The sequence below is a fragment of the Haemaphysalis longicornis genome, unplaced genomic scaffold, assembly GCF_048455015.1.
Source record: "Haemaphysalis longicornis isolate Haplotype H1 unplaced genomic scaffold, Haemaphysalis longicornis Haplotype H1 scaffold_12, whole genome shotgun sequence".
NCBI classification, from domain to species: Eukaryota; Metazoa; Arthropoda; class Arachnida; order Ixodida; family Ixodidae; genus Haemaphysalis; species Haemaphysalis longicornis.
In genome coordinates, this window is record NW_027526225.1 from 55,901,423 (window position 1) to 55,912,237 (window position 10,815).

General features: G+C 47.3%; 1 pseudogene; it reads left to right on the forward strand.

The window, feature by feature from the left end:
* The first annotated feature begins 8,904 nt into the window (after positions 1-8,904).
* LOC144161621 (iris pseudogene) lies at positions 8,905-10,047 on the forward strand (annotated as a pseudogene).
* Positions 10,048-10,815: the final 768 nt, after the last annotated feature.

The window sequence follows — 10,815 nt, forward strand, 5'->3', positions numbered from 1 at the left end:
AGGGGGCACTTTTTTTTTTTTTTTGCTTGAGCGGTTTTGTTGCATTTTATACACAAAAAAGGTAAGATTCCGAAGAGAATTCGGCAAACGAATGTGAATTTAAGGAGGAAAACTGGCTACAAACTGTACAAACAGCCAGGTCTGAGTTCTGCTTCAATGGTTGCCAGACAACTGAAGCGGTCACGACACCGTTCACGTGGATAGATAACTGCTTTTTGGCAACGCATAAAGAATGCATTATTTTTAAAATATCGGGTTTGCAGCTTTGCAGAACAATATACAAAAAAAAACGTTGAACGCGCTGAGCTCTCGAATGCACTTGACGTGACGTCACTCTAGTTGCGCCGCCGACCGACGACGAGCGCATGGTCGCTTGCGATGCGCCTCAAAACGAGAATTTCAAAGGCGCCTCCTAAATTACAGAAGCAACGAATTGTGAAAATATTTGGGGTTTATGTTCTTAAAAGGTCGTTCAAGACAAATGCATTTTCTCTTCGCGACCCCTTTAAGTTCGCGAGGGAGAGGGACGAGGTGCTCACACATTCTTGAAGATTTTCCAGTGGATCTCAGATAATTTTCTTTGTCTGATTGAACTGTATTTGTTCACCACCTTTCAATCTTTATAGACTGATATACTATATATTTCTTGCATGTGTTCAGGTGGTACGTTTCGATCGCCTCAGAAGGCCAAGAAAGCAGAATTCAGTCATCAAGCACCTTACTGTAGCTTAACGCTTGATTCAAGTGGCAGCTGTTAGTCATTACAGCATGATAGCAATACACAGAACCCTGCAAACGACGTTGTCTCGTTCGTGCACATTCATTTTATATGCGGAGCGTATGCTAAATATTCTTGTTGCAGGACAATTGCAGCCGTCAAGCTGGACAAGGGCACGCAGATGGAGAAGTCGAACCAAAAGCAGCATTTCCTGCCGCCAAAGGTCGCATCTCTGATTGCTGTGTCGAAATACTACGAAATTTAAACGTGCTGTTACTTGAGTCACCCACTCCCCTTTTCCTGCGCAGCAATGAATGAATTGAGATTATACATGAATTGAGATTTATGAATTATATGTTATGTTATATTTTATATTTAACTATGTTATTATGTTACATATATCTATTATGTTAATATGTTATTAACTATGTTACTATGTTATATTTAAGTATTATATGAATTGAGATATAAATGTTCCCTGCTTGTTTCATGATTTCAGTAAGGAGGGAGACATGTTGTGTTTCCAGTCTCACATTTACTCTTTCATTCTTTATTACTGTGTTACTTGCGTTATTTTGCTTCTTTTGGCTTCCACAGAAGAGGAAAAGTGTCTCATTTTATTTTAATGTATTTTCTTTTTTTCTGGGAGAAACAAAAGTGTTCCTAGTCCTACCGGAGTTCTCACCGATTGTTACAAATCCTTATTCACTGTACTGTAGCAGTAAAAGATACGCTTTGTCACGTAATATCACGGTAGAGAAGATATCCTTAGTTAAACGTCACTTATGTTCGCCGGAAGTCTCGTCCTTCCTCACTGTGCTTGCTACAAGATTACGTTGTGTTCGTGTTAACTCAGTGGCGTGTTTTTGTGGAGTTTTGAAAGTGGAGAATAATATCATATTCCTAGTCTAACAGCACTTCTGTCACGGAAAGTCTTCTTTTGATCACTCTGTCACATTATTATGAAATGGTATCATGTTTTCATACCTATTGATCGACACATTTGATTGATATTGTTGATACCTTATTTGAAACTGAGTTATTCATTCGTGGTAGCAATAATAGCCTTAAGTTTGGCAGCGAAATAAATAATCTCATTGAAACTTTCACCGTGGCCTCCGCGATCGGCTGCTTGCGGCGCGCCGTTGAGGCCACGCTTTCCCCCTACCCTCTAGAGTGCCTGAGTGGTTACTTTATGCCCAACGTACTGTACACCAGTAGTTCTGTTGGCAGTTTGAAGCGATATCAGGCGTTCGGAGTGATATTATTTTAAGGTACAATTATTCGAACCAATAAAACATAAAGCCGCAAAGTCCATTGCAGTACTTCCAAAATGTAAAAGTGTAGCAGAAAATATATTTTATCAGTGACCGTAACCGAAATCGTGTCAATGTGCTGAATACTTTTGCTGTGACCTATTTTGAGCTGGATTGGAGTTTCTACGGGTTTTCCCACTCAGTTTAATCCAATCGCCATCCTATATAATCCAGGCGCCAGCCAGTTTAATCCAAGAGCCATCTAAGAGTCATCTAAGCCGTGCCATGCGCACGGCTTAGCGGGCTTTTACTAACACGTGCGGACCAGGAGAGCGGTCTTGTTTGATGCTTTGGTGCCATGTGCTGATCGTCTGCGAGATCGTCAGAATTGTCGTCTGCTCGCGTATTGTTGCGCCAGCAGACTTGCCAGCGTATTCCTGCGCGAGCAGACGATACTTCTTACGCGAGCAAGCGATATTTCTGACACGAGCTGACGATATTATATTTTGGAAATACTTCTTAACACTGCCGAAAAGCACTAACTGATCTTGCTCAATCACCCGGATTCACCCACCCGTACGGGCACAAGTACTGCCAGGGACACAACTCCCGACTTATCTTTTTTAGCCGGGGATCTCGATGTCACCTGGACTTCGAAATTTGGGCTCTGATCACGACATTGTTCAACTCACCATCCGGAATAGGCATTACAACGCCAAAACAGGTGTGGCCCGTATTACTAATTGGGATGCCTTCCGAAAGGCTACATCCTCCCGCTCAATTGCAATTGACACCACTCAACCTTTTAGCGCTTGGATTGACGACCTCGTCCAAACAGTACGGACGCACACCAAAAGCATCGCCACGTCCTATCAAACACCCAACGTCGACCCCAAGCTCCTTCACATTTGGGAAGCCCGTCGAAGCCTCACTAAGCGATGGAAACGCCAACGCCACAATCGCCGACTTCGCCATAAAATTGCCGCACTAAATCAAACCGCCACTGAATATGCCAAACAACTATGGAAAGATAATTGGCTTCAACTATGCGATAGTCTTCAAGGGATCCTGACCACACGTAATACTTGGCGCTTACTTAGACATCTGATCGACCCCCTAACTAGCAAGAGTGAATTCCAACGAAGCATGATTCGGACCATACATTCTTTTCAAGGTTCCCCAAAAGCCCTTCTACAAGCCTCAACAGATCGATACCTCAACACCAGCAAGACCTTTTCACCGCCCCCATACACAGGACTGCCGAATGACCTACTTGACAGGGACTTTCAAATTTACGAATTGGAATCAGCTCTCCCAGAATGCAAGAAGAATAGCGCTCCCGGATCAGACCAAGTAACTTACAGGCTTCTGGCAAACCTGGACGGCAGCTCCCTTGATCATCTACTTCACCACATTAACACCCACTGGTCATCTGGTCGCCTGCCTCCCCAATGGAGAGAGAGAGAGAGAGAGAATAAACTTTATTTCGAGGACTATCAGTGATTATGCATCATGAAAACGATGCTGGTGGTTAGATTGCGTTGATGGCTGTCAGCGTGAACTGATCAGCGATCTCGGCAGCCCTGGCGACCAAGCGGGCCTACCGCGGAGATACGCTTCATACCTAAGCCCAACAAGTCACCTCATCTGGACAACTTGCGCCCGATATCCCTCACATACTGTGTGGGTAAGCTGGTAGAACGGTAGAACCATTTTCGGAGGACAGAGGCCTATTCCCCAATACCATGTATGGGTTCCGCAAACACCTGAGTACCCATGACATCCTCCTCCGTTTGAAGGAACAAGTCTTGGCGCCGGCTACCCGTCATTCTTCGAGGGCCATCCTAGCACTTGATCTTAAAGGCGCCTTCGATAACATTCAGCTATTCTCTCCCGGCTCAATCAGACTGGATGTGGTCATCGCGTCTACTCCTACATTACAGATTTTTTAACCCAACGCCAGGCTATTCTGAAAGTTGGCGACCTCACGTCGGATCCTATATTGCTTGGTGATCGAGGCACGCCGCAAGGTTCTGTATTGTCCCCACTTCTGTTCAATCTGGCCTTAATCGACTTGCCCAAACAACTAGATGCCATCCCCAAGATACATCATGCTCTATATGCAGATGATATCACCATATGGACAGATACAGACTCTATAGGAAACATAGAAGATGCTCTCTAAGAAGCCACGGACATTGTGCAGTCTTACGCATTGTCAGTGGGTCTTCAATGTACACCTCATAAGTCTGAATTAATAATTGTGCGCAAGCACCCACCTGCTCGAACTATTGAGCCCATCTCCTTACATTTGGACGGCCAGGACATAAAACCCAGCTCTTCAATCAAAATTCTCGGTCTCACCATACAAGCAAATACACGGAACGATCTGACCTTATCCAAATTATCCAAGACATTCACTCAAGTTATGCACATGCTCCGACGCATCTCTAACCGCCATCGGGGACTGAAAGAACAAGATATGATTAGACTGGTTCGAGCACTTCTGATCTCTAGGGTTATCTACGTTTCTCCATACCTCTGCCTCACGAAAAGAAACTTGGACGCCCTTGACAAGTTCATACGCAAGGCATTCAAACTGGCATTGGGCCTGCCTATGAACACCTCTATTCAGCGGCTTCTACAACTGGGTCTTCATAATACGGTTTCAGAATTAATTGAAGGCCACCTTGCCAGCCAACGTGTCCGGCTCACTCAAACACCTGCGGGCCTTTGGCTACTGAAACGCCTACGACTCGCGCACTCAGCATCTCCTCCTGCTCTTCTTGTCCTCCCCAAGGCTTGGAGATCTGCTGTACGGGTTCGTCCATTACCGAAGAACATGCACTCTGATCTCCACCCGGGCAGAAGACAAGCATGGAGTCAAGCCCACGATAACATCTATGGGAACCGTCTGGACGTCGCGTATACAGACGCTAGCTCGTATCCAGGCGGGCAGCACAAGGTTGCAACCGTCACCACCAAATCGTCCCTTATAGCCTGTGCTTCCATTACCACGAAATCCACGCATATTGCTGAGGAACTGGCGATCGCACTCGCACTTGTTCACACCAAGAGCGCGGTCATCTTAACCGACTCCCAAGCTGCCTGTCGGAGCTTTTTGGCGAGGAGGGTGGCCCCACCAACTTTCCGCCTCCTCTCGCAACATCAGCCACAACGAAACGTCGCCCTCGTCTGGACACCCGCCCACTGTACATTAACAGGCAATAATTTTGCCCATCATCAAGCCTGTGCACTCTCCTCCTAGGCCCCAGAAGAACAAGCGGAGTCCACACCACTGGTTACGTTTTAAGACATTACACAGTACTATCGACTCGACAGGCAACAATTCCCTCAACCTCACTCCAAGCTGTCGAAATCAGAAGAAACGACTCTTCGTCGCATCCAAACGAATACCTTCGTCCATCCAATTCGCTTACACCACATGTTTCCCACTCAATTTCCCGCCCAATGCACTTTTTGCTCTAAGCCTGGCACACTCGTCCACATTTTATTAGAGTGTACGCATAACCCTGACCTCCCACCCTTTCCTTCCCCCCTCCCCCTCCATGAGCTGTGGGAGAACCTGATCACCAGCGACCACCTGGACGTCCAGCAACTACTGGCATCTAGGGCGTCGGTCGCCCGGTCGTCACTTGGATTCCCGGACTAGGGAACCACTCCTACTTTATAGGGCTCATTAAAGTTTCATACTACTACACTTGAAAATCAGAATGCAAATGGCATTTAGGTAACGTGTTTCTATCAAAGGAACTTATAAAGGCATTGTATTGCGAGGAGCAGACGATATACTTGTAACGTGAGTTATCGACTTGGCTCTCGCAGACGATCAGCTCACAGCACGCGGTACCAACGGATCAAAAAAGAACGCTCTCTTGGTCTGCGCGTGTTAGTAAATGTCCTCTAAGCTGTGCGCATCAGATATTTTGCACATAATGGATCTAGAAACACCATGTTTTCACCCCACCACGCGTAAAAAAGTCCGCAAAGCTGCGCCAAATTTCCCACAAGACACTCTTGAACAACCTTCCGACAGCTGGATTAATTTGGTTGGCGACTATAATAAATTGGTTGGCATTTGGATTAAATTCGCTGGCACCCGGGATAAATTAGATGGCACTTAGATTAAATTAGGTGGCTCTTGGAATAAATTGGCTGGCACCTGGATTAAATTGTTTGGTAACGGGATTAAATCGAGCGGGAAAGCCTGTAGTCACGTTTAACTGAGGATATCTTCTCTACCGTGACATTAGGTGACAAAGCGTATCTTGTACTGCTACAGTATAGTGAATAAGGATTTGTAACAATCGGTGAGAACTCCGAGAACTTCTTAAATGAACAAACTAATTTTGCCGGAAACCAGAAACGTGAAACGGCCAGTTATTATATTGTGGTTAGGGAAACCAATGAATGCACAACACAAATATTCCATAAAAATCATCATCATCAGCAGCAGCAGCAGCCTATTTGGGTCCACTGCAGGACGAAGACCTCCCCCATTGACCTCCACCCATTTCTGTCCTGTGCTGCCCGTGTCCATTTCTCGCCTCCGAATGCTCTTATTTCATCTCTCCATCGAGTTAATGACCTTCCTCTTCTTCTAGTCCCGTCTCGCGGTGTCCATTCTGTTGTCCTTGTGGTCCACCTGTTGTCCGTTCGTCGTACCACATGGCCAGCCCAAGTCCGTTTCTTTTTCTTGACCTGGACTATGATATCATCTATCCGAGTTTGTTCCCTAATCCAGGTAGCTCATTTTCTGTCCCTAAGCGTTGCTCCTAACATTATTCTCTTCATGGCACGTTGAGCGGACCTAAGCTTGCTTTCTAATTGTTTTGTAAGTCGCCAAGTTTCCGCTCCGTATGTCATCACCGGCAGGACGCATTGGTTGAATATTTTAGATGCGAAGCATCTCAAGGTCGGGGCTATGTCCCTCCCTTGTCGTTGTCGTTGTTGTTGCGCCGTCCACACCCCCACTGCGCATGCTCGGCTTGCTGAACGCCCGTATACCTTCTATGGCTCCTTGAGCGACAGTGTTGCCGGTGTCGTCCTGGACCGGCACGAGACGAGCACGCTTCCACTTTAAGGGCTCCTGGAGCGACAGTGTTGCCGGTGTCTTCCTGGGCCGGCACGAGACGAGCACGCTTCACGCGCCTTCGACGTTTCATCGTCGTCGGCAGCGGCGTGCGTCGGCGAGTCTCGGCGGGCCGTGATTACAAGCAGCCCACAACCATTCGGGGAACGTGCTTCGACCTCATCTTCAGCAACTTTAGGATTCATCCACCACAACAGCCCTTGACTTTACATTTCACAGACCATAAGGCGGTCATAATCAAAGCGGAACGCCAACCACAGCTCGACGTCACCTACGTTGAACATGATGATGTTTATGCCTAAATAAAGACAAACTCATACCACGTACAACGTCTCTCTCTCTCTCTCTCTCTCTCTCTCTCTCTCTCTCTCTCTCTCTCTCTCTCTCTCTCTCTCTCTCTCTCTCTCTCTCTTTAATGCCTCTCCCCTCTAACACCCCCACCTCCTCCAATAAAATTACGCAATCTTTCCGTAGGGGAACCCTGAGTAGTATGCGAAACAGCCATGGGGTCAACGCAATTTCCCATTTCGTAGTTCCGGTAAGTGAAAAGTGTGGTAGTTACCATGGGAACAAAACCGTAAATATAACGGTAGCTACGTACCTCAACCTCACGGAAACGACGAATTGAAAACTAATGGGCACTTGAATCGACCCCGTGCCTGCTTCGCATACTACTCAGGGTTCCCCTACGGGAAGATGGTGTAATTTTTTTTCTTTTTAGGGATAGAGGCATCTTACTTTTTATTATTTGCGAGTGCTTGCCGAATGCACCCCATCCCAGTCCTATTCTGTGCCTGATTTCTTTCTAGTGGTTTGGGTCCGCACTGTCCATCTGGCCAAGGTAGTTATATTCTTGTACTTGTTCCAGTGTTTCGTCTCCTAGTCTAAAAAAGGCGCGTTCAGCATGTTTATTTATCATCACTTTAGTTTTATTCATGTTTATCTTTAGCTCGACAGCGAAGCTCTGTGATTTTAGTTCCTCAATCATATTTTAGAGTTGCTCTCAGATTCACTGAGCAAGGCTATGTTATCTGCAAACCTTAAATGGCTCAATTATATTGCCATTTATCCGTAAGCCTAAGTTTTCCAAGTCAAGCCTCCTGAATACACTCTCCAGACATGCTGTGAACAATTTTGGTGAGATGGTATCTTCTTGTCGCACTCAAGAGGGCGATAAAAAACGGATGGGTCAGAGATTTTCTGTGGAATAAAACTGAACCTTAAATAACAAAACCACCTTTTTTTTAAAACGCACAAAACCGGTGGTAGGCTTCCGTGGCACGGAAAGAGAAAAAAAGATGATGATAATAATGAGAGGACACTTTCGGCGATCATACACTAACGCTTTCGCAATCACTACATCAATGCTTAGGTATCCTCGTAAACTTTGTGTTGCCGCTAGGTTTGTCCATGAAACATTAACACCGTTATCGTCTCTACTGCGACAATGATCATCATTACCGTTACCATCTTCCCAGGGCGAGGGCACGTGCACGTACGAATGGGAAGACGAGGTGAAGTCAAACCTCAAGTGGTGCTACGTTGGAGGCTAAGTCGGCAGACAACTGTTTAATCAAGTACGTATGCACGCCTACTCAACCTCTTCTATTCCTTGCTCGGCGCCTGAAAGGTGTGAGAAGGGGCTTTTAAACCACGCGGTGTCCAGTACGGATCACACAGCGCCAGTCGCATACCTGCGAATAGTCTCGAGCTAGGATGTTAAGCAAGCTGCATTCAATTATCTAAAGGTAACGCTGTAAGCATTTCCCTTAAAAATTACATCCATCTCGGCTTTTTACAGGTACTGACGATTAGCCATGCCAAAGTGCCTGAGTCACCCGATAGCCCACATTGCGGTCGACCTCGACCTCTACAACCAGATTGCGCACTCCAGGGTAGACCACCAAGACAACGTAATATATTCGCCGCTCAGTGTTGCAGCCGTCCTCGCCATGGCCCTTGGCGGAGCCGGTTCCAAGACCGCCGACGAGCTTTTCTCCGTTCTTCACGCCAAGGGTGACAAAATACACGAGAAGTTCGCCGAATTCTTGCCGAAGCTGTCGAGCCACTCCCAAAAGGTGCACTTCTACGTCGCGAACCGCATCTACAGCGACCAAAAGTTCCCCGTACTGGACAGCTACGCCAACTTCCTGAAAGAGTCCTACGGCTCAGCGATCGTTCCGGTCGACTTCGAGAACAGCAGCGAGGCCATCCGCGTCGGTATCAACGTGTGGGCTAAGACTGCGACCGCGTCCAAGATCGCCGACTTGCTTAAACGAGGCACCGTGGGCCCTTCGACCAGCGTGATGCTGGTCAACGCCACGTACTTCAAGGGTGCCTGGAAGTCGCCGTTTAAGGCTGGCTCAACGTCCCGGCGGGACTTCCACGTCAGCTGCAATGCCAAGGTTCAAGTGGAGATGATGAACCAGCAGCAGACCTTCGCCACGTCTAGCTGCAGCCATCTCAAGGCCAGGGCTATCGAGTTGCTGTACGACGGCGGAAATGCCTCAATGGTTATACTCCTCCCAGACGAGATAGAGGGACTGTCGCACCTGGAACGTAATCTATCCATCGCCAGACTCAAGGCGGTCGTGGACGACCTCAAGGACACGCCCGACGTAATGCTCAGTTTGCCTAAGGTCCACCTTGAACAGGGCCTGAGCCTCAAAAATGCTCTGGTGGCGATGGGAGTCGTCGCGCTGTTCTCGAACAGCTGCGACCTGTCCGCCGCGTTTATGAATGGCAAGCCCGTTGTTTCAGACATCGTTCACAAGTCATTGCTTAACATCGACGAGGAGGGCACGGAGCCTGCGTCAAGTCCAGCCGAAACGGTGAACCAGTCAGCGTCGCAGTCCGGGGAAAAGTCCACGGAGTTCATTGTCGACCACCCGTTCATGTGGTTCATCAAGAGGCAGAAGCCAGGCGTGATTTTGTTCATGGGTGCCGTGCGAAAGCCGTAACGTGGGTTTAAATGTAAAGATTTGAATGACGCTCCATCTTTTTTGGACTTTTTTAATAGCGATGCCTCATTTCGTGCAATTCCAAAACATGTTCCCAATTTACGAAATAAATGCACGAATAGGCTCATTTTATGAATTGCTTTCATTGCGTTGACACTACCGTCCTAACTTAATTGAGCGAAATCAAGTATACCAGACTGCACTACGCACAAAACTCTCTGCCAACAAAGGAATATGACATCTGTCGTTTTGTCACTACAGACGCATACATTACAGAAGGCATTCTGTCGCATGGCAGAGGCTGCAATTGAACACCTTTCGACACACCGCCCTGTGCCACCGCGACTTTCCACATGTATACATACTGCCATGAGGTGGCCGAAGGTGGACAATCCTCCATGAGGGAGGGGGGGGGGTATGTGCCACGCAGGGTGCCACCACAAATGAACCGCCAGTATAGTCCGACTGACGGGAGAAGAGGAAGAAGATGGGAACGGGATTCGTGAAAACGCCGAGTGGAATATACCGTCGCCCCCGCACCTACGGTATGAGTCTGGTTATTCTTGATTTTTAAATGCAGAGAATTTCTTTAACTCACATGTAGCGTCCGCCGTCCGTCCGTAGTTTCTTCGTTGCCTCTTTTCCCAGATGTTTCCCTGGGCCCGCATGCGGATAAAAAAAAAGCGTCGATGTTTTTTTAGGGGAGAAGCTCCTTAGGGCGTGGGTCTGTCCATCCTCGACGTATGTATGTAGCCACCTCTAGTTTAG